The sequence below is a fragment of the Phyllobates terribilis genome, unplaced genomic scaffold, assembly GCF_046119375.1.
Source record: "Phyllobates terribilis strain yellow unplaced genomic scaffold, ASM4611937v1 Scaffold_7__3_contigs__length_470593459, whole genome shotgun sequence".
Lineage (NCBI taxonomy): Eukaryota > Metazoa > Chordata > Amphibia > Anura > Dendrobatidae > Phyllobates > Phyllobates terribilis.
The window spans coordinates 397,791,031-397,816,221 of record NW_027362767.1 but is presented as its reverse complement, the minus strand read 5'-3'; the positions used below and the strand labels follow the sequence as shown (position 1 = coordinate 397,816,221).

At 43.8% G+C, this 25,191-nt stretch overlaps 1 pseudogene; it reads left to right on the top strand.

The window, feature by feature from the left end:
• The window catches only part of LOC141154999 (cytochrome P450 2A11-like), a 203,302-nt pseudogene that overhangs the window by 149,315 nt on the left and 28,796 nt on the right, over positions 1 to 25,191 (top strand).

Here is a 25,191-nt window from a genome sequence, read left to right as displayed (position 1 = left end):
CGCAACAGCCAGAGTGATTGGCAGGTCATCATTTTCTTTGGAGGTGGAAACACCAGCTGGTGTTCAGCGCTGTCCGACATCAATAGCACCACCTTTGGATCAAGTCAACCTAACATGTCCGCCTGCATCTTCCTCACAGACCGGCAGTTTGCCGGGGACACCCTTCTCAACCCCGTCTAATCACAACAGCGAGCCCTCGGTCCCTCAGATGTGGACAAGTAAAAGACCATTTCCTCCTAGCCATGAGAAAGGTAAGAGGTTGAATTTCACCATCTGCAAGCTCTTGGCTACAGAAATGCTGCCTTTCCACCTGGTGGACACAGAGGATTTTCGAGACCTTATGTCCGTCGCAGTGCCCCAGTACCAGATGCCAGGTCGGCACTACTTCTCAGAGAAAAGTGTGCCTGCACTCCACCAGCATGTCGCACACAACATCACCGCTTCTTTGAGAAACTCTGTGTGTGACAGGGTGCATTTCACCACAGACACTTGAACGAGTAGGCATGGACAGGGGCATTACATGTCGCTGACTGGGCACTGGGTAACTATGGTGACAGCAGGACAAGGGGCTGCTGTCCAAGTCTTGCCGTCCCCATGAGTTGTGCGTCAATCTTCTTTATCTCAAAGTTCCTGTACTGCTTCTGCCTCCTCAACCTCCTCTCAGTCCTCCACCTGCACCCAAAGCCTGTCTGGTCATGCCACAAGCTTTCTAACTGCGCAGAAGGGATCCTGCACACCTCCTTTCTATGCTGGCAGCAGGGCTCAACGTCATCAGGCGGTTTTTACTTTGAAATGTCTGGGAAATGTGAGTCACACAGCTGAGGAGTTGTGGTCAGCTCAGGAGAACCAGTTTCATGAATGGTTGTCTCCACTGAACCTGAAACCAGGGAAGGCCGTGTGCGACAATGCTGCAAACCTAGGTGCAGCCCTTCGGCGGGGCAATGTCACACACGTGCCTTGTATGGCTCACGTGTTGAACCTGGTTTTCCAGCAATTTTTAGCCCACTATCCCGGACTAGATGGCCTTCTGCAGAGGGCACGGTCGCTGTGTGCTCACTTCCACCGTTCGCATCCCGCAGCTCAGCGATTTACATCTCTACAGAAGTCGTTGGGCCTGCCTCTTCACAGGCTAAAATGCGATGTGCCTACCCGGTGGAATTCAACTCTGCACATGTTGCAGCGACTGTGGCAACACCAACAAGCTCTGGTGCAATACGTTCTGATGTATATCCTGGGCCAACGAGATCTAGAGGTGGGACAAATCACGCTGGACGAATGGTCTCAGATCAGGGACCTATGCAGCCTTCTGCACAGTTTTGAAATGGCGACGAAGATGTTTAGTGCTGACGATGCGATTATCAGCATGACTATTCCAGTGATTTACATGGTGGAGCACATGTTAAACATAATTCGGAGTCAGGTGGTGGCACAAGAGGAGGTGGAGGAAGTAGAGGAGTAGGAGTTGTAAGCGGAAGGGCTAACATCTGCAAGGTCCAGACGGTCGGCAGTACCCAGGCGGCAGGCATGTGAGGGTGGGGGAGATGGATTTACCAGGGCGCATGGTAGCAGCCAAACTAGTGAGGAAGGTGCAGGAGCCCAAGAAGACGTGGAGGACGAACTGATGGAAGACTCATCAGATGAGGGACACCTTGATCACATTTCTGTTGTACGAGGTTGGGGGGAGAGGGCAGAGGAAGGAAGCATGATTGTTACCTCGCCACCAACACAACAGGGACTTGGAGCTCCTGGATGCGCAAGACAGATGAGTGCCTTCTTGTTGCACTACCTGCAACATGACCCTCGAATTGTGAGAATTAGAAATAATCCTGACTACTGGGTTGCCACACTGTTAGATCCCCGGTACAAAAGTAAATTTGCAGAAATTATTCCAGCCATAGAAAGAGATGCACGCATGCAGGAGTATCAGCAGAGACTGTTGCAGAATCTTACATGTGCTTTCCACAAAACACTAGTGGTGCACGTAGTGAATGTCACAGTTCCAACTTGTCAACCGTGGGACCGTCAATTGTTCAGCACTCAAAACGTAAAAGAAACATAGTATCTGCTCGTAACATCAGTTTTGCTGAATCATTTCACCACTTTTTTAGCCCATCCTTTTGCAAGGCCACAGGAGACAAGAAGTCTGACACATAGTCAAAGCCTAGAGACGATGGTACAGGAGTATCTCCAAGTGAACATTGAAGCCATGACTGTGTCACTGGACCACTGTGTCTTCGTCGCCATTTCAAAACTGTGCAGAAGGGTGCATAGGTTCCTGATCTGAGACCACTCCTCCAGTGTGATTTGCCCCACCTCTGGATTTCGTTGGCTCAGGCTATACGTCAGAACGTATTGCACCACGGCTTGTCGGTGCTGCCACAGTCGCTGCAACATGTGTAGAGTTGAATTCCACCAGGTAGGAACATCGCATTTTAGCCGGTGAAGTGGCAGGCCCAACAACTTCTGTAGAGATGTAAGTCGCTGAGCTGCGGGATGCGAACGGCGGAAGTGAGTACACAGCGACCGTGCCCTCTACAGAAGGCCATCTAGTCCAGGATAGTGGGCTAAAAATTGCTGGAAAACCAGGTTCAACACGTGAGCCATACAAGGCACGTGTGTGACATTGCCCCGGTGAAGGGTCGCACCTAGGTTTGCAGCATTGTTGCACACGGCCTTCCCTGGATTCAGTTCCAGTGGAGATAACCATTGATGAAACTGGTTCTCCAGAGTTGACCACAACTCCTAAGCTCTGTGACTCACATTTCCCAGACATTTCAAAGTAAAAACTGCCTGATGACGTTGAGCCCTGCTGCCAGCATAGTAAGGAGGTGTGCAGGATCCCTTCTGCGCAGTTAGAAAGCATGTGGCATGACCAGACAGGCTTTGGGTGCAGGTGGAGGACCGTGAGGAGGTTGAGGAGGCAGAAGCAGTGTAGGAACTGCGAGATAAAGAGGATTGACGCACAATTCGTGGGGACGGCAAGACTTGGACAGCAGCCCCTTGTCCTGCTGTCACCATAGTTACCCAGTGCCCAGTCAGCGACATGTAACGCCCCTGTCCATGCCTACTTGTCCAAGTGTCTGTGGTGAAATGCACCCTGTCACACACAGAGTTTCTCAAAGAAGCGGTGATGTTGTGTGCGACATGCTGGTGGAGCACAGGCACACCTTTCTTTGAGAAGTAGTGCCGACTGGGCATCTGGTACTGGGGCACTGCGATGGACATAAGGTCTCGAAAATCCTCTGTGTCCACCAGGCGGAAAGGCAGCATTACTGTAGCCATGAGCTTGCAGATGGTGAAATTCAACCTCTTAGCTTTCTCATGGCTAGGAGGAAATGGTCTTTTACTTGTCCACATCTGAGGGACCGAGGGCTGGCTGTTGTGCTTAGACGGGGTTGAGAAGGGTGTCCCCGGCAAACTGCCGGTCTGTGAGGAAGATGCAGGAGGAAATGTTAGGTTGCCTTGAGCCAAAGGTGGTGCTATCGATGTCGGACAGCACTGAACACCAGCTGGTGTTTCCGCCTCCAAAGAAAATGATGACCTGCCAATCACTCTGGCTGTTGCAGGTAAAGAGGTGGCAGGTCTGAGTCCCAAAACAGGTGTGACTGCGGTCCCCCCAGTCACAGAGGATGAAGAGGCCACGAATGCACAAGATGTGGCATACGGTGGTTGGCCCGGCCGGCTAGGCCGCATTGTAGCACAGTTAGCTTCCCACTGCAACTTATGCTTCATATCCATGTGCCGGTTCATGCATGAAGTACTCAAACTATGTATTTTTGGGCCTCTACTTAGCTTTTGCTGACAAATGTTACAGATAACACGAGTTGGGTCATCTTTATCGATCTGAAAAAATGCCCAGGTTAGGCAAGGCTTAGTACCCATGCGACCTGAAGAGGCACCACGACTTGTGGTCAGAGGCAGAGTTGTGCTTGAGGATGCAGTTGTTGAGGTGCTTCCAGTTCTATGTCTCTGTCCAGGAAGGCTCAACCTGACCTCGTCGTCACTTGTATCCTCCTCCACCTCCTCTGCTGACCTCATCGACTGGCTGACTGCGGGTTGACAGTAAGTGGGATCTCCAACCTCATCATCATCACCCTGTATGTTATCACACCCATCGTCCTCAGAGCCAACCTCTTTCTGCCCTGATAAAAAACTAAAGTTGTCGCTCCAATCAGGTATTTGAGTTGCATCAGTGTCTTTTTCATTGTCTCTACCAACAGGAGTTACAGTTTGGGAACGAGGGTCTACATTATGGTCAGAACCTTCTGCGTCTGGTCCTTGATCCGACTCATAAAGATTCTGGGCATCAGTGCAGATCATTTCCTCGTCTGGATTCACAGAAGCTCAGGAGCTGAGCTCTGATTCCCAGGCTATAGTATGAGTAAACAGCTCTGCAGACTCAACCATCTGTTCTACCCCATACTCAGATGGGCAGCTGGAGACTTGGAAGCTGTGAGGAAGCAAGTGCGATTGGGGTGACACCTCTGAGGACTGGAGTATTTGTGATGTTGAAGTTGAGGTGGTGGAGAGCCCACTTAAAAGAGCACTTGATATCCGTTGAAGCACCTGCTGTTTTTGTGCCTCATCTGGAATTTGTAGCGATTGGCATGGCCGCAAGAAAGGGATCTTATCACATTGTCTGCTAAAAGAAGTAGACATCTTAGTTTGGCTGGAAGATGTTCTTTCTTCTGCAGATGTTACTGGTGCTTTAACACGTACCCCACGGACACAACCTTGTTTTCCCTAACCAACACGGCTATTCCCCTTTCCACAAGCAGCAGGCCTTTTTCCACTCATTTCGGTGGTTAAATAATTTACAACTCTGGAGTTGTTTGCACAAAAAACAATGGATGGGAACCGAGCAGAGCAGAGTGGCCAAATTGTGGTATTAGCTCAAAAGTATTGGCTGGGTTAGATGCAGATAAAAATTATTTTGAATTTGCATCCTGGTGGAGGTTAGTATAGATGGACTAATAGAACAAGTCCCACACACTGCTACAAGCCGAAATAATTTTTCAGAGCTAGATGCAGATAAAAATTATTTTGAATATGCAACCTGGTGGAGGATAGTATAGATGGACTAACAGAACAAATCCCACACACTGCTACAAGCAGAAATATTTTTTCAGAGCTGGATGTAGAAAAAAATTATATTGAAATTGCAACCTGGCGGAGGTTAGTATACATGGACTAACAGAACAAGTCCCACACACTGCTACAAGCCGAAATAAATTTTCAGAGCTAGATGCAGAAAAAAATTATAATGAATTTGCAACCTGGTGGAGGTTAGTATAGATGGACTAATAGAACAAGTCCCACATCCTGCTACAAGCCGAAATATTTTTTCAGAGCTTGATGCAGATAAAAATTATATTGAATTTGCAACCTGGTGGAGGTTAGCATAGATGGACTAATAGAACAAGTCCCATACACTGCAAGAAGCCAAAATATTTTTTCAGAGCTAGATGCAGAAAAAAATTGTATTTAATTTGCAACCTGGTGGAGGTTAGTATAGATGGACTAATAGAACAAGTCCCACACACTGCTACAAGTTGAAATATTTTTTCAGAGCTAGATGCAGAAAAAAATTATATTGAATTTGCAACCTGGTGGAGGTTAGTATAGATGGACTAATAGAACAAGTCCCACACACTGCTAGAAGCCAAAATATTTTTTCAGAGCTGGATGCGGAATAAAATTGTATTGAATTTGCAACCTGGTGGAGGTTAGTATAGATGGACTAATAGAACAAGTCCCACACACTGCTACAAGCCGAAATATTTTTTCAAAGCTAGATGCAGATAAAAATTAGTTTGAATTTGCAACCTGGTGGAGGTTAGTATAGATGGACTAATAGAACAAGTCCCACACAGTGCTACAAGCCGAAATATTTTTTCAGAGCTAGATGCAGATAAAAATTATTTTGAATTTGCAACCTGGTGGAGGTTAGTATAGATGGACTAATAGAATGATGCTATGCCCAAAAGGTTTTACTTCACTAGGTGCAGTAAAAAAAATTGTATTCTATACACAGGTGGTGTAGCTTGCAACACAGATAGGCTACTCCACTGACTAACACACACTGCAAGAGTCCAAAAAGGATTTGCTTTGCTAGATTTAGCCAAATGCTGTGAAAAAAACTTGCACAACACTGGCACAGACCTGCCTGGCAAAAAGTGATAGGAACTGATGTAACCTAGCCCTCAAAAGGACTGCAATTACAATTAGTCTTTACTCCCAACTTTACTATTTAAGTGCACAGACCTGCCTGATAAAAGTCGTAGGAAATGATGTAACCTAGTCCTCAAAAGGACTGCAATTACAATTTGTCTTTACTCCCAACCTATCATTTTAAGAGCACAGACCTGCCTGATAAAAGTCGTAGGAAATGATGTATCCTAGTCCTTTAAAGGAATGAAATCACAACTATTCCCTACTCCCAAGCTATCTGTAGATTTATGCGAAAATTGGCTTGAAATTAACACTGAAAGTATAGCGCACACAGAACAGTGGTGCCGTCTAACACGCAGCTGCAGCAGTAAGAAAATGGTGGCGACGGGGAAAATGGCTGGGTCTTATAGGGCAAGGACATTTGACATACACTGCCAATGACACATGCCCTTGCTTGTGTGAAAAAAAGCAGTTCGCTCCGTTTGTGTTCTGCTGATAGGTTGACAGATTGCACCTCCCCACTGTAAATGCGGGAAAGAGAAAAAAAAATGGAGATCTTCATTATTTCTGCAGAGATCCATCCCATGCCCCTCCCCCCGCCCCGCTGTACCCTCAAATTGCGTATTGGCTCTTCAGGTCGCATGCGTGCTAAGCCTTGCATAGCCTGGGCATTTATTCAGATCGATAAAGATGACCCAACTCGTGTTATCTGTAACATTTATCAGTAAAAGCTAAGTAGAGGCCAAAAATACATAGTTTGAGTACTTCATGCATGAACTGGCACATGGATATGAAGAATAAGTTGCAGTGGGAAGCTCACTGTGCTACAATGCGGCCTAGCCGGCCGGGCCAACCACCGTATGCCACATCTTGTGCATCCGCTTCCTCTTCATCCTCTGTGACTGGGGGGACAGCAGTCACACCTGTTTTGGGACGCAGACCTGCCACCTCTTTACCCGCAACAGCCAGAGTGATTGGCAGGTCATCATTTTCTTTGGAGGTGGAAACACCAGCTGGTGTTCAGCGCTGTCCGACATCAATAGCACCACCTTTGGATCAAGGCAACCTAACATGTCCGTCTGCATCTTCCTCACAGACCGGCAGTTTGCCGGGGACACCCTTCTCAACCCCGTCTAATCACAACAGCGAGCCTTCGGTCCCTCAGATGTGGACAAGTAAAAGACCATTTCCTCCTAACCATGAGAAAGGTAAGAGGTTAAATTTCACCATCTGCAAGCTCTTGGCTACAGAAATGCTGCCTTTCCACCTGGTGGACACAGAGGATTTTCGAGACCTTATGTCCGTCGCAGTGCCCCAGTACCAGATGCCAGGTTGGCACTACTTCTCAAAGAAAAGTGTGCCTGCACTCCACCAGCATGTCGCACACAACATCACCGCTTCTTTGAGAAACTCTGTGTGTGACAGGGTGCATTTCACCACAGACACTTGAACGAGTAGGCATGGACAGGGGCGTTACATGTCGCTGACTGGGCACTGGGTAACTATGGTGACAGCAGGACAAGGGGCTGCTGTCCAAGTCTTGCCGTCCCCATGAGTTGTGCGTCAATCTTCTTTATCTCAAAGTTCCTGTACTGCTTCTGCCTCCTCAACCTCCTCTCAGTCCTCTACCTGCACCCAAAGCCTGTCTGGTCATGCCACAAGCTTTCTAACTGCGCAGAAGGGATCCTGCACACCTCCTTTCTATGCTGGCAGCAGGGCTCAACGTCATCAGGCGGTTTTTACTTTGAAATGTCTGGGAAATGTGAGTCACACAGCTGAGGAGTTGTGGTCAGCTCAGGAGAACCAGTTTCATGAATGGTTGTCTCCACTGAACCTGAAACCAGGGAAGGCCGTGTGCGACAATGCTGCAAACCTAGGTGCGGCCCTTCGCCGGGGCAATGTCACACACGTGCCTTGTATGGCTCACGTGTTGAACCTGGTTTTCCAGCAATTTTTAGCCCACTATCCTGGACTAGATGGCCTTCTGCAGAGGGCACGGTCGCTGTGTGCTCACTTCCACCGTTCGCATCCCGCAGCTCAGCGATTTACATCTCTACAGAAGTCGTTGGGCCTGCCTCTTCACAGGCTAAAATGCGATGTGCCTACCCGTGGAATTCAACTCTGCACATGTTGCAGCGACTGTGGCAACACCGACAAGCTCTGGTGCAATACGTTCTGATGTATAGCCTGGGCCAACGAGATCCAGAGGTGGGACAAATCACGCTGGAGGAATGGTCTCAGATCAGGGACCTATGCAGCCTTCTGCACAGTTTTGAAATGGCGACGAAGATGTTTAGTGCTGACAATGCCATTATCAGCATGACTATTCCGGTGATTTACATGCTAGAGCACATGTTAAACAGAATTCGGAGTCAGGTGGTGGCACAAGAGCAGTGGAGGAAGTAGAGGAGGAGGAGTTGTATGCGGAATGGCTAACATCTGCAAGTTCCAGACGGTCGGCAGCACCAAGGCGGCAGGCATGTGAGGGTGGGGGAGATGGTTTTACCAGGGCGCATGGTAGCAGCCAAACTAGTGAGGAAGGTGCAGGAGCCCAAGAAGAAATGGAGGACGAACTGATGGAAGACTCATCAGATGAGGGAGACCTTGATCACATTTCTGTTGTGCAAGGTTGGGGGGAGAGGGCAGAGGAAGGAATCATGATTGTTACCTCGCCACCAACACAACAGGGACTTGGTGCTCCTGGACGCGCAAGACACATGAGGGCCTTCTTGCTGCACTACCTGCAACATGACCCTCGAATTGTGAGAGTTAGAAATAATCCTGACTACTGGGTTGCCACACTGTTAGATTCCCAGTACAAAAGTAAATTTGCAGAAATTATTCCTGCCATAGAAAGAGATGCACGCATGCAGGATTATCAGCAGAGACTGTTGCAGTATGTGACATGTGCTTTTCCCCAAAACACTAGTGGTGCACGTATTGAATCTCACAGTTCCAACTTACCAACCGTGGGACCGTCGAGTGTTCAGCACTCAAAACGTAACAGAAAAACAGTATCTGCTGGTAACATCAATTTTGCAGAATCATTTCACCTCTTTTTTAGCCCATCCTTTGCAAGGCCACAGGAGACAAGAAGTCTGACACATAGTCAACGCCTAGAGACGATGGTACAAGAGTATCTCCAAGTGAACATTGAAGCCATAACTGTGTCCATGGACCCTTGCTCTTTTTGGACTTCCAATCTGGAGATCTTGTCATGCCCCGCAGCCAGCGTTCTGTCTGAACGTGTGTTCAGCGCTGCTGGTGGTGTGCTGACAGATAAGCGCACGCGGCTCTCCACTGATAATGTAGACAGACTCACGTTCATAATGATGAACAAATCATGGATCCGAAACGACTTTTCTACCCCTGTGTCATCCTGTATAGAGTAAAAGCTTGATGATTTGTTAAAATCACCTCACCCACCGTTTTAAGCTTTAAAATTACTAATCATGTTTATCTGTATCTTGGCTTGAATATAATTTGGGCCTTGTAGCAGTATGCAGTACTGATTCTATTAGGCCATCTATACTAAACTACACCAGATTTAAAATTACTAATCATGTTTATCTGTATCTTGGATGGAAAATAATTTGGGCCTTGTAGCAGTGTGAAGTACTGATTCTATTAGGCCATCTATACTAAACTTCACCAGATTTAAAATTACTAATCATGTTTATCTGTATCTTGGCTGGAAAATAATTTGGGCTTTGTAGCAGTTTGCAGTACTGATTCTATTAGGCCATCTATACTAAGCTCCACCAGCTTTCAAATTAATAATAATTTTAGCTGCATCTAGCCCGGAAAATAATTTTGGGGCTCCTAGATGCGCAAGACACATGAGTGCCTTCTTGCTGCACTACCTGCAACATGACCCTCAGATTGTCAGAATTCGAAATAATCCTGACTACAGGGTACTCACACTCTTAGATCCCCGACACTCTTCGATCAACCTTTTCATTTTAATAAAGAACAAAAAAATGGTCATTTTTGAAATTATAATCATTAGCAGGTTAATACAAACTGAAATCAAACAGTTTTCAACTCAAAACTTTATTCTAATTGATGTTACATTTGCACATAGGACCCCTTGTTCGATAGGAGCTTCTCAACTCTCTCGTCCATTGAATGTGTCAGGTTTTGGATGGTTTCTGCTTCAATTGTTTTGCATGAGGACAGAATACCCTCCCAGAGCTGTTGCTTAGATGTGAACTGCCTCCCGCCATCATAGACCCTCCTTTTGATGATGCTCCAGAGGTTCTCAATGGGGTTAAGATCAGGGGAGCATGGGGGTCACACCATAAGTTTGTCCCCTTTTATGACCATATCAGCCAGAGATGCAGATGTGTTATGTGCAGCATGAGATGGTGCATTATCATGCATGAAAATGATCTTGCTGCAGGATACACGGTTCTTCTTCTTGAACCATGGCAGGAAGTGCTGTTTGAGAAACTCCACATACATTATGGAGAACATCTTTACCCCTTCAGGGATCCTAAAGGGGCCGACAATCTCTCTCCCCTTGATTCCAGCCCAAAACATTACTCCACCTCCTCCTTATTGGCGCCGTCGCCGTGTTTGCGTGGGGTGTCCATCAACCAGCCATCCTCCACTCCATCCATCTGGACCATCGAGCGTTGCACGGCACTCATCGGTGAACAAAACAGTTTTGAAGTCAGTCTTCATGTATTGTTTGGCCCACTGGAGCCATTTCTGCTTGTGTAAAGTGGATAGAGGAGGTCCACAGGATGGCTTACGCACAGCTGCAAACCTCTGAAGGACCCTGCATCTTGTTGTTCGGGGGACATTGGAGGCACCAGCAGCTTCAAAAACTTGTCTGCCGCTATGACAAGGCTTTTTTGCCGCTGCTCTTTTAACCTGACGTAATTGCCTGTAGGAAAGAATCCTCAATTTTCCCTTATCAGCATGCACACGTGTGTACTGTGAATCAGCTACATACTTCTTGATTGTGTGATGATCAGGATGAAGTGTCTTGGCAATGTTGATTGTAGTCATGCCTTGACCTAAACACTCCACAATTTGTTGCTTCTCAGCAGCCGACACATCCTTTTTCTTTCTCATTTTGGCAGAAAATGTAGGCTGCTTAATAATGTGGGACAGCCTTCTTAAGTGGTCTTGTCTTTCATTGGACACACCTGCCAAACTAATTAGCACAGGTGTCTGCAATCGCTTAGAGTGATATAAAGAGCCCTGACACACATCACCATCAATGAGTTTAACTGACAAACAAAAATATTCTTACCTTATCACTCCTAAACAATTTTTGCATAATAATTGGAACACAGTGTACATGTGCTTTTCCACATAACACCAGTGGTTCACGTAATGAATCTTACAGTTCTAACTTGCCAACCGTGGTCTGTATGGAGTTGTTCAATAAAGGGCCCAAAATTAAGATAACATAGACGGGAGAGGTCTCTATGATTACGAATTCCTAAGTATTTGATACCCTGTGAGGGCCAGGTAAAGGGAAAGTTGGACTGGATGGAATCCTGTATGGATTTGGGGAAGGAGACATAGAGGGCCTCAGACTTTGCTGCATTGATTTTAAAATTTGACCATGTAACAAAGTGATCTATTTCAGCCATACCAGCAGGAATGGATATATGTGATTGAGTGATATATACTTGGACATCATCAGCAAATGTAGAGCACATGTACTCGGTGCCTCCCACCTCAATCCACCTAATATTGGGGTTATGGCGAATTGATGAGAGTAGGTTCTCCGTCACTAGGCTGTATAAGAGAGGGGACAGAGGACATCCCTGCCTTGTCCCATTGGTGATTATGAAAGGTGATGAAAATGTTCCATTTATCTTCAGCCTAGGTGACGTATTGCGATACAGGACTGTGATTTTGCCTATAAAAGGGTCCTCTAGATCCGTACCCCAAGCTTTTTAAGACAATAATATATGGCGTGTCAGGAGACTCTATGGAATGCTTTCTCAGCATCCAATGAGAGTATCTAATTACAAATTTTTAACTGCATCTAGCCCAGGAAATACTTTGTGCCTAGTAGCAGTGTCTGCTAGTCAGCGGATTATCCCTGCTGTTAAGCAAGCTACACCACCTGTAGTTTGGACACTTAATTTTTTCAAATTAAATGCTTCGGGCCCCCGGGACACCCAGTGAAGAGCATCTGGAGGCATCCCAAGGCACAGGGGCTGGGACTGGCGGCAGGACGCCTTGCGGTGGACCGCCAAGCTCGATCCTTATAAAAGGTTTTTAACTGCAGCAGCTTTAGTGGACGCTACTGGAGCTGGAATTCCCGCAGCTGCTGGCATCAGACTTGCCCTCCAATAGATCCTTGTAAAAGGATTTAAAGCGTACTCATTCAAATTATAGAGACAATTTGTAATAAAAAGCTTAGACCTGCCTCCACCGCAGGGGGGCTCGCTCGACCCACCAGCGGACAGGCACCAGTATTGGGAGAGGGGGGCAGGCCATCAGGGTCTACCGCAGCTCTGGCACAAACCCGGCGACACGGAGGTCGCACAGGCAGGAATGGACTGGCCGTGTCAGCTTCGCAATTTTTTGGTTTTAGAAGGGCATTGCATGTCTATATCTGTGTCTCTCGCTCATTTTACTCCTCCACCTCTTTTCTTTTCGCATGACTATATTTACTTGTCACTTTTCCATGTGTTAGTTGTGTCTTCTGAGCGGTTTGTCAGCTTTTGGACACCTTTGAAGGTGTTTTCTATGTGTTTCTATGTGTTTTTGTTCGCCTGCCATTGGTTTTAATGGTGTTCGAAGGTGTTCGACGAACAGTTCGGCGAACATACGGGTGTTCGACGAACCGAACCGAGCTCGAACACTACGGGCGTGGCTCAACACTAATGGCCACCATGGAAAATGGCTGTTGTGTAAAGAGAATTTCACAAAGCAATTGTACTAATCACCATTGGTTTACCAGTCCTAGAATGCAGTATAGTTTTCAATCTCCAATGGAAACCTCTGGTTTGTAGGGGATCTTGTTTAGAGGAACATGAAAGTTTATTACCTTGATGTGACATTATATATTTATAATCTCCATTCAGCTTAGTGAGAAATATGGAGAAGTCTTCACCATCTAACTGGGTTCCCGACGAGTAATAGTGGTCACAGGATACAAAGCTGTGAAAGAAGTTCTCGTGGACAGAGGGGATGATTTTTTGGCTCGGGGTGATATGCCTTCTTTTGATTTCCTCTTCAAAAATTATGTTGAGCAATTTATCTATATTTTATTAAGTTAAGGTAATAGGAGGCAATAATGGCAGAGGTAGATAAGGAGAAGACCTCTGTGTTGAAATCTTTGTCGGCCGCTTGGTTTCCAAGCGTCAATGCACAAAGAATGGAGCACTTATTATTACTTTTAATCACTAACCTAAGGTCTTGTTAACATTTGTCAAATCCACAAGTGATCACAAAAGTAGAAAAGTGGCTAATATTTCTACAAACATCATCCATAAGTTACGGGTATATTCTATACAAAAATTGACAGGGGTAGTGAGCATGGATTTGTTGAGTATTTTAACTTTTTGATTTAGATGGGAAAGCCAAAATTTACAACAAACATCAATGATGTGGATTTTGTGGGTCATTTGCATATCCACAGAATATTTTTCAAGTCCTATAATTTAAAGAGACCCTATTTTCACAAAGTGTATAATAAAAAATATAATCCAACTGGAGAACGAGATATTGCCTGCTCATTCAAACATAAACAGATCTACTGTTGCTATGCAAACATTTACAAAACTAAACACGAGCTTCTTAGTCGACATTTTGATCATAATGTATAAGTCCACTGCCACATTTTGATGAACTCACAGAGAGTCGTAAAATGAAGATAATCTAGCTGGATTATCTTCATTTTACGATTGTTCCATGCTTGATGTGGCATTTCTAGGCTTCAAACACCTCCAAAATGTCTCTCATGGTGAGCTGGATCTAATCCTGAATTTAAAGAGTCCCTGCCTGGAGTAGCACTGTGTGGCACCACTGCACCAGAAGGGGGAGCGACCCAGGTGCCCTATAGCATCTACGCAGCTAGGCTAAGTTCCAATGGCTTAGAGTCATAACACCCTAAAGGCATTATATTACAGCAACAATGCCCATCACACTGCTACTGCCAATACCAAGTGAAAAGATCTAAATAAGACCTTACCTTCCATGTGGTTTCACACAAAATACTGATAAAATAGGCAAAATCATTTTCATAGTCTCCTACTAATTTAAAAATACCTGGGCGAGTGTTGGTACCGAGAAAGACAAAAAAAATACACAAGGTTCTTATTCACTCTTTTAATCAGAAATTGATCCCCAATGATTTTTTAAATATTTAGCATGTCAGTTTCACATGTGAATTGAGAACGAATTGTTTTACATTTTTCTTTTTCAGTTCAATGGGGAAACCAAAATTTGCATTTACAGATGCGTAGAAAAACTTGCTAGTCCTTTATTATTATTAATAATAATAATAATAATTATTATTATTATTATAATAATCAAGAGCAAAAAAAAAACCACTTTTTACAGAATTAAAAATAAAAAAATCACCTCTCTTGGTGCTTTAAAAACTCCTTTGACTTGTACCATTCTGATCTGTAGTATCGCCTGACCTTTCCCCAGCAAAGTCAAAACAATCACCAGGAAATTCAACAGCAAATACACATCAAAATCCATATAATTGGAGACTAATTTTTGCAACAGATGTACTACATGTGAGTGTGCCTCAAATCATATAACCCAACACAAATGTCTGTCACCTCTGACACACCCGTAACAGTATTCTTCCCCCCTCTACGAGTGGCCTCCGGACACTCAGGACCGGGTTTCTCAGGAAAAGAGGTGTGAAATGAGCAAACCAACCTGGGAGCGTTTACCTCTGACGCTGAAACCGACATCCTCTTCTCTGGACCATTGCCTTTCCAGTGCACCACGTATTGTAGAGAATGACGTTGGAGATGAGAATCTACAATCCTCGAAATCTGGAACTCCAGATTACCATCATCTATTACTGGGGGCGGTGGTAGAGGCGAGGGCTCAAGAGGTTCCACATATTTTTTAAGTAAGGACCTATGGAAAACGTTGTGGACTTTAAGAGACGGCGCAAGCAAACAATTTGTCCTCAGGAACTCCTGAAGCTCCCCCCCCACTAACGGTACCAAACTGTTGGTGATAACCATATGCACCGAAGAACGGTGACCTGGCAGTGAATTCTTGATGATGATATGGAAAATTCTGCCAGAGGTAGGTAGGATGCTCAATCCTCCTGATTTTCGGAATCAAAACACCTGAGATAGGTCTCCAAATTCAGATTGACATGCTCGACAATGCCACGCAGGGTGTGGGAAAGACTTAGTGCAACACAGAGGGAAGAGGGAAAGGGAGCCCAGACACTAGGGAAAGGGGGGAATTGCTTAGCTTTAGATGACTCCAGACAAATGCGCACGCGGCCTCAATCTCCAGAGAGGACGAAGTGCTGCTCTTGCTAAAGCCTCACAAGTAGTAATGAATATCGCCGGCACCTCACTCTCAGACACACCAGGTATTATACTCTCAGGGCAGGGAGCTAATTAGCAGGAGGGAGGTAGCCGCTTGGTCCTAGAGACAGTCAGCATCTAAGAAGATGTCTGTAATGCCATACGTAGAGATCTCCTGCAACCAACTGCAGGGCGACTGTCTGTCACCTCTGACACACCCATGACACTATGGAACTAACAACTTACCGGCAGGTAATTGTTAACTACTTGCCTGTTCTGCCCTGCAACGATCTCTACCAGTGAAGGCAGAGATTCTCTGGCTCAATTTGACCTCACATCAACTGAGAACCTCTTTCTCTTCTAAATCAAAGTAATTAAAAGCCTCCGATTGCCCTAAAGCAAGTGTATTCCATTCTGAGGTTCTGTAGCACTGTATCCAACCCAATTCATAGTCTTAGTATTGTCAAATTTATCTCAACATATATTTTTTTAATTCTGCAATATTGGTTGGTTGGTTCAGCATAAATACAAGAAAACAAAATGTGTGACTGAATTGCAGTAGCACTGTAAACACACTGATCAAGCAAGGAGCAATTTCTACCAGCTTTGTCTCCCTCCCTGTCCCTGTAGTATATCAAACCCAGTAATTCTTCCATCTGTCTTTCCTTATCAGTTAGTTATGTATTATTTTCAATTTCTCGCACAATAATTTTCTTGTCTGCTGTGCTGTCATACCAACTATTGATACAGTTTCTTGAGTATTTTAAGGCTTTCTTTGCCTCTCTCACTATGACGTCCTCTCTAGTGATGAGCGAGCATGCTCCCTACTGCCCGGTACTCACCCGAGCATCTCACTGCTCGAGATGCTCGGCACTCACCGAGTATTTTCGGGGTTGCTCGGCTGGAGCTCGGGTCCTCTCCCTGATTGTTGGGCGCTCTTTAGAGAGCCAATGAACATGCAGGGATTGTCTGTCACACACTGTAATGCCATGTTGGTTGTGGCATTTCATTGATTGGCTCGCCACACAGCGTCATCAGGTCTATATCAGACCTGGCGCCGCCATGCTCATCACAGTCTACTCCGGAATCAGGCAGTGTAGAGAGAGGTGCTGCTGAGCTAGGAAGAGATTTGCTTGTTTCTTAGCTAGTGTAGGTATACCACCATATATTATACACATATCCATCTCAACTAACAGTCCTTCTGACGACTAATCCAGCTGCATAGATATCAGTGCTAGGCAGGCAGGCAGTGTATGTGGCAGACTGCAGTGCATATATAACCCCTGGCAAAAATTATGGAATCACAAGGCTCGGAGGATGTTCATTCAGTTGTTTAATGTTGTTAAAAAAGCAGATCACAGACATGTCACAAAACTAAAGTCATTTCTAATGGCAACTTTAGGGCTTTAAGAAACACTAAAAGAAATCAAGATTAAAAATGTGGTACTCAGTAAGGGTAATTTTTTCAGACCAAGCAGAGGAAAAAAATTATGGAATCACTCAATTCTGAGGAAAAAATTATGGAATCATGAAAAAAAACCACACAAAAGAACACTCCAATACATCACTAGTATTTTGATGCACCACCTCTGGCTTTAATAACAGCTTGCAGTCTCTGAGGCATGGACTTAATGAGTGACAAACAGTACTCTTCATCAATAAGGCTCCAACTTTCTCTGATTGCTGTTGCCAGATCAGCTTTGCAGGTTGGAACCTTGTCATGGACCATTTTCTTCAACTACCACCAAAGATTTTCAATTGGATTAAGATCTTATGTGTTTTTATTTCATGGAATGTTTTCACAGTTTTTGCTCTATGGCAGGATGCATTATCAGCTTGAAAAATGATGTCATCCCCAAACATCCTTTCAATTGATGGGATAAAAAACTATCCAAAATGTCAATATAAACTTGGGCATTTATTGAAGATGTAATGACAGCCATCTCCCCAGTGCCTTTACCTGACATGCAGCCCCTTATCATCAATGACTGTGGAAATTTGCATGTTTTCTTCATGCAGTCATCTTTATAAATCTCATTGGAACGGCACCAAACAAAAGTTCCAGCATCATCACCTTGCCAAATGCAGATTTACGATTCATCACTGAATATGACTTTCATCCAATCATCCACAGTCCACGATTGCTTTTCCATAGCCCATTGTAACCTTGTTTTTTTCTGTTTAGGTGTTAATGATGGCTTTTGTTTAGCTTTTCTGTATGTAAATCCCATTTCCTTTAGGCGGTTTCTTACAGTTCGGTCACAGAGATTGATTCCTGTTTCCTCCCATTCCTTCCTAATTTGTTTTGTTGTGCATTTCCTGTTTTGTAGACATATTGCTTTAAGTTTTCGGTCTTGACGCTTTGATGTCTTCCTTGGTCTACCAGTATGTTTGCCTTTAACAACCTTCCCATGTTGTTTGTATTTGGTCCAGATTTTAGACACAGCTGACTGTGAACAACCAACATCTTTTGCAACATTGCGTGATGGTTTACCTTCTTTTAAGAGTTTGATAATCCTCTCCTTTGTTTCAATTGACATTTCTCGTGTTGGAGCCATGATTCATGTCAGTCCACTTGGTGCAACAGCTCTCCAAGGTGTGATCACTCCTTTTTAGATGCAGACTAACGAGCAGATCTAATTTGATGCAGGTGTTAGTTTTGGAAATGAAAATTTACAGGGTGATTCCATCATTTTTTCCTCAGAAGTGAGTGATTCCATAATTTTTCCCTCTGCTTGGTCTGAAAAAAATTACCCTTACTGAGTACCACATTTTTAATCGTGATTTCTTTTAGTGTTTCTTAAAGCCCTAAAGTTAACATTTGAAATGACTTTAGTTTTGTGACATGTCTGTGATCTGCTTTTTTTCAACAACATTAAACAACTGAATGAACATCCTCCGAGCCCGGTGATTCCATAATTTTTGCCAGGGGTTGTAGCAAGAGGGTCCATTCCAGTTCTGTCTGCTGCTGGTGCTTTTACAGATATTTATAGAAATAGCCCCAGGTATCAGGGGCCAGGATTAATTTTTTTTTTTATCTTAATCCTGATATTTGTTTAAAAAGCAATCCAGAGAACACTGTTTTTCTCCTCCATTTGCTTGTTGGCACTGCAGAATTCTGCCAGATCCTTTACATATTACAGAGCTAAAAATCCATCTATTTAAAACTGTGGTTTGTCTGTCACACGGATCACATATAAGTGTACTGAAAATTCTGCCATTTCTGGCCTCCATTGAAATTTTGCTGCAGTGTGTTAGTGAAGTTATTGACACGAGGTCGCTGTTAAAAATAGTTACCTACAGGCCAGCTATATAAAACTGTGGTTTTCCATCACACGTACCACATATCACTGAAGTTGAAATCCAGCCATTTGTAGTGAACATGGAAAATATTGTCCTCCATTTAAAATGGGCAAAGCGCGAGGCAAGGGATGGGTGATGGTGATGATGTTGCATGCAGAGGACGAGGTCAAGGCCGTGGGCTAGCTGAAAGTCTGCCACAACAAACACCCACATCTTCTCTCTCGACCTTCCTGTCCCAATTAATAGGGGACCACAGAACACCACTATTGAACACAGAGTAGTGTGAAAAGGTTATTGGTTGGATAGCAGATAATGCTTCCAGTCACTTAGCCACCACCACCACCCTGTCTTCCACACGATCAAGTCTCACTAGCCATGAGTCTGGACTGCATATTCCACAGCCTGATCCTCCTTCCTCCCAGCATGCCAAGTGCCCGGAGACAACTGATCCCACACTTGGACACTCCGAAGAGCTGCTCACTTTTCCATTTATATATTCGGGCCTCTCGCCCGGTCCACTTGAAGTGGGGTAAGAGGAGATCACATGTAGCGATGCCCAAATATTTGAGCAGCCACAGTCACACAAAGGCGATGGTGGGAAAATGTCACAAGAGATGGACGATGGTAAGACACAATAGCCAGAAAGTCAGGAGGAGGACCAGGGTGCGGAAGTGGAAGACGAGGTGGTGTATGATACAGTAACTGACCCAACCTGTCAGAGATACATAAAGGGCGAGGACAGCAGCACACAGGGGGAGGGAGGCATAACACCACAACAGTAAGGAAGAAGCAGTGTAGTGGCCGCAGATACAAGGCGGACACCGTTCCCCGTAACGCCAACACGACGGACGTTGCCAGTACAACTGTTAGGTCTTCCCGAGTCTGGTTGTTTTTTAAAGACTCTGCCGATAACCCCAAAAAGGCCATTTCCACCAAGTGCCAGGCCAGCATCAGAAGGGGTAGCAAAACTACCAGCCTGACCACCACCAGCATGATCAGGCACATGGCAGCAAAGCACCCGAATAAGTGGGCCGAACCCCAGGGTCCTGAAACAGTGTCTGCGGGTGGCACAACTGCTTCTTCTGCTGTTGTGCGTGCAAGACAATCCTCTGTCCATGGCGCATGTGAAGATGCCTCCTGCCCTGCACTTGTCGTTGCACACTCTCAACAAGCACCATCAACAAGCACCTCCACGTTCTTGTCTCAGCACAGCGTTCAGTTGTCCCTACCCCAGTCCTTGGAATGCAAGCACAAATATGCAGCCAATGCCGCACAGGCCACACTGCTAAATTCACACATTTTGTGACTGCTTGCACTCAAAATGTTGCCTTTTTCATGAGGCCCTCTAATTCTCTTATAAGGGGCATTGGAGTGCCTCCAAATTTTTGGCAGCTTTTGCATTCACTGCATAGGCAAACAGTATGAGAGACCCACTTACTAATAATGGGAACATTGTTTTTAGGAGGCTCTCTGACCTCTACGTCACTTGCAAGGGGCATTGGAGTTCCTCCAAATTTTTGGCAGCCCTTGTAGTCACTGCATACACAGTAACAGTATAGGAGAACCACTCATTGATAATGGGAACAACAAAGCATAGCCAGCTTATGACTCTCTAACAATAGCAAGGGTCGACTGCTGGCCCTTTAAGAATGATAAGTGCCACCAGATTGCCCTATAAAAATAGGCTTTGTGACTTTCAGAGTCCCTCCATCATAAATGAAACAGGATGTGTCTGATGATGTGTCCCACAGCACATGGCCAGATAAGGTTGTAAAATGTTAAAATGACATTTCCCTGTGAATGCATTTGTCTTGGTTGAAAGCAATACAAAAGTGCAAAAACACATCAAAAACGCTACATGTGAACATAGCCCAAGGTGTGGAGGAGCATTTTTGTTTTTGGCTATTCATTTTGCCTTATATACAAGTCATTACACTGGAAAGGATATTTCTTAACATTTTTCCCAGGAAAATCCATTTGGTTTCGTTTTTGCATGTTTTCATGCGAGTCCGTAAAAGTGGCAAAATAGCTCTGACAACATTGTTGACAGCAGTGACTTGGGAGTCAGAAATGCTTCCAGGGGTCTTCCCCATGCTGTTCACATGTCATTTGAGTACTGTTCCCATCGATTTGGGTAATTTTTAGGCCCTCTGCAGACCGCCGGGGGGAGTCGCCGGAAAAATGTTCAAGTTTCCCATAGACTTACATTGGGCTCGTTGCTCGGGTCGAGTACCCGAGTATTCGAATTTGCTTGACCCGAGCATTTTAGTGCTCACTTATCACTAGTCTTCTCACTATCCAGATTCACCACAAAATGGCTGCTGCAATCCCTACATTTGCTTTTATACAGGCTAAGATAGTCCCTCTTGATTGGAAGTTCTTAAGCATGTTATTCGATAAGTGCAAGGTGTAAGGCTATGTGCACATGTTAAGTATTTGGTGCCGAAATTTCTGTATCCCTAGGCAAGAAAAACGCAGTGGCAAAAAACACGAGTTTATGTCTAGTTTTTGCTGCATTTTTTTACTTGTGCTTTTGGTGCAGATTTTTCACCACTTATTAGCATTGGTGAAATCTGTAGCAAAAAACACTAAAAGAATTGACTTGCTGCAGATTTAAATTTGCACCAAATATGCACGTCACAAATAAGCAATATGTGCATGAGACTTCTGGATTCTCCTCCACTTTGCTGGCATCAGGAAACCCTTCAGGTTTTGTGACGAATCTGTACTTAAAAAACACAGCAAAAATGCAACCTGTGCACACAGACTTATGAGAATGTCCGTTTCGCTGTGTCTGACATGTTATCCTTTTCTGATAGATGCAATGTTCTGTAAAGTGTAAAATGGAGTTGGTCATTTTAGGCGATTTGTGCATTTTGTTCAAATTTACCAAGTTCAGTGAATTCCTAAACATTCAGAACATATTTGATTTGCATCAAATAGTTTTGCTCATCTCTAGTATAATCTGTTTTGTGAGTTTTCGTATTCTTTTGTACTTTTGAACTGCCCTCTTAACTCCTAGCTAAATTTATCATTCCTGATATGTTATATTGCCGTATTGTTTCATTTTATGAATATATAAGACAAATAATTCAATTTCTCCTTTCAGGCATGTCATTTACAAGTGACATGGAGAGGTGGAGGGAGCTTCGTAGATTTTCTCTTTCCACAATGAGAAGTTTTGGCATGGGAAAGGGGAGTATAGAGGATCGGGTTGAAGAAGAATCTGGTGTCTAGTGAGAGAATTAAAGAAAACACAAGGTTGTTACAGGCAATAAAGATACTGTATTTCATGCTCTTTAAAGTCTAATTATAAAACATTATCAAACATAAATAGTCAACAGTGTACAGTAAATAAAACATTTTGTCTATGCAAATTACCTTAGAAACAACTATTTTCCAGAGATCCTTTCAGGCTTTATTAAAGAGGCTGTCTATTACTTGGACAATCCTTTCCAAATCCCCATGTTTCCCCCTTGCTTCCCTCGTCCCAGCGGTGTTGGCACTGGCTCTCCCAGGGATCGTGTGACTTTGCCATGTCAAGCAATCCCTGCAGCTAATCAGTGCTGACTTCACTCTCCCCGCCTTCATACAAATCACATACATCTGGAGGAAGTGAGTGCACTATATGATTTGCCACAGGGATCTTGTAGCATAACAATGTTAAGCAATTCCTAGGAGAGCCAGTGCCGATACCGCTGGAACAGCATTAGCACCAGATGTGAGTATAATTGTTATTATTTTGCAAGGGTGAAACAAAGATTCAGAAGGGGTTATCAAAGTAGTAGACAACCCCTTTAATGAACATATCTCCTAGCCTAATTCCCCATTCAAAAGATGGTAAGGCGGAAGCAATCCAGATCCAACAGGGGGTCTAGTGAATAGTGATTAATAATCATATAATCTCGAGTCAGAATGAGATTTCACTTTTGTACTAATAAATCAAATATTGTTGAATAAAAATGGTTGTCCATGGGCTTTGTTTTTTTGTTTTTTTTTAAATGGAACCAGTGTTAAATAACTGCTGAGGCTATTGATTGACTATGGCTGGGGCATGCTGTCCCTGCTAAAGAGAAAGTGAGAAAATGACAAAGGTCACTAGCATGTCATTGATTTTGCAAGTGCTTAGCTGCAGTGCTCATGCAACATCCTCATTAGATAATACAAAGGAAGAGAAAAAGCGATCAAAAGAGTCCTCATAAGCATGTATCATATAAAAATAAATATAAATTTTATTATGATAATAAAAGATTACATGTGACAAATAAAGGGACAGAGTGACATGGAAAGAATGTGAAAATGCAAACAGGACCTGTAGTCCACCCAGAAAGTTAGCCAGAAATAGATAGATATATCATACTTCAAGTAAGACATGGTTAAAGTCAGTTTCTTCAAACACCCACAGTCCATACCTCTGCATGATTATATCTACTAAAAATAGTGGTCATGTAAATGATATTATCATAGAGTAAGGCCAATATGCAGGATCAATGTATACCTTTGATAAGGAGATCGTGGGATGACACAGCTTACTGGATGGGTGCACAGTCGCCCCAACGCGCGTTTCAGCGAGCCTTCATCAGTGGGCTTCTTGTTTGCATTTGCACATGTTTTCCGCGTCACTCTGTCCTTATATTTATCGCATGTAATATTTTATTATCATAATAAAGTTCATAATTTTATATGATACATGCTTATGAAGACTCTTTTGATTGCTTTTTTTCTTCCTTTGTATTATTTGTCTTGTTAGCAATTCATCCCCTTATCTGCACATAGTCCGGATTGCATCCCACCAGAGGATTGTTCACCTTAATAGTTATCTTACTATGCATGTTCATTGGTTGAATATCTTACTAACATCCTCATCAGAATAGAAAGCAGGTAGACCATCGGGAAATCTGGAGATTAGAGGGAGGCCACACAAGCATGCATGGGTACATGTGCAAAATATTATGTACATGGCTGGTTGGTTTGCAGCCTCTACATTTGTACTTGGTGAATCTACTATAACTGCAAGCCTTTAAGCTGAATGCATTGTCTTCTGATCATGCAACAATGGAAACCACCTGGAACCAGAAGAATAATAGAGAAAAAAATTATACAAATTTCTACTAACTTAGTTGAACCACATTTACTGCATGATTGAGTTCAGAGCATCATTGTGATCTTTTATGGTGTTAGCGCGGGTCAGGTCTACATTGGACCAGTGTTCCTTTTCCTATGTTTAATGTTTTTTAGTTTTTGACCAAAGGCTAGAACTAATGATAAAGAGACTCTTCTAGATTTGGAGGAATCTTGAAATAGATCACAGTTTGAAGTTTATCTTCTTGTATTTTATCTGCCTCTTTCAATGTTCTAGAATCATTGGTGAAACCTCAACAATACATTGATAAAGCTGCCAGCAATGTCCTTTTTGCCATCATGTTTGGGAATCGTCATGATTATGATGATGCAGAGCTCCTTGATGTTATCAACTTAATGCACAAAATATTATTCTTTGTGAGCTCAGGATGGGGCCAGGTAAGAACTAATCAATGTTTGATTCCTACAATAAATGAGGAAATCTTTGATATTTGGACAATTTTTTTTTCAATGCCTAGAACTTTGGCAAATGATAAGAACATTGTGAAATTGAGTGAGTACATTGGAAGTTAGAGTCAGTCCCCTGAACCAGATTGCATAAGGTGAAGGACTTATACAAATTTGAATATTTTTGAGGTGTTCTAAGCAGTGACATAGCATAGGGACTAAAGGAGTAGTTGTGCCACATTGACTGTTAAATTAGAGGCTGTGACAATTGTCTCTTGTTATTTGAGTGGTCCAATGTATGACTGTACTGTACTGCCTATGCAGATCACAGCAGAGGAGATGAGTTTGTAATAGGAAGCACCGAAATAACAAGCTGGGCAGGTGAAGAATGAAGACATTCTTAAATAATTTGCAATGGTTCAATGCTGTTTTCATTGATTACTAAAAGATGCTTTATGTTTTTACATTGTTTCTAACCTAGGTTTCATTTTATGGCTAGGGTTAGGGCAAGGTTTGGGTCTAGTGTTACAGCTAGGTTTAGGACTACGGTTAGGGATAGGTTTAGGATTAGGGTAAGGGCTAGATTTGTTAAAAATGTAATGGAAAACTGACCATAAAGAAGAATATTCTGTATTCTTATATTCCTATATTTTTATTTTTAAAACTTCATGTTGCATTACAGCAAAAGAAGCAGAAAACTAGA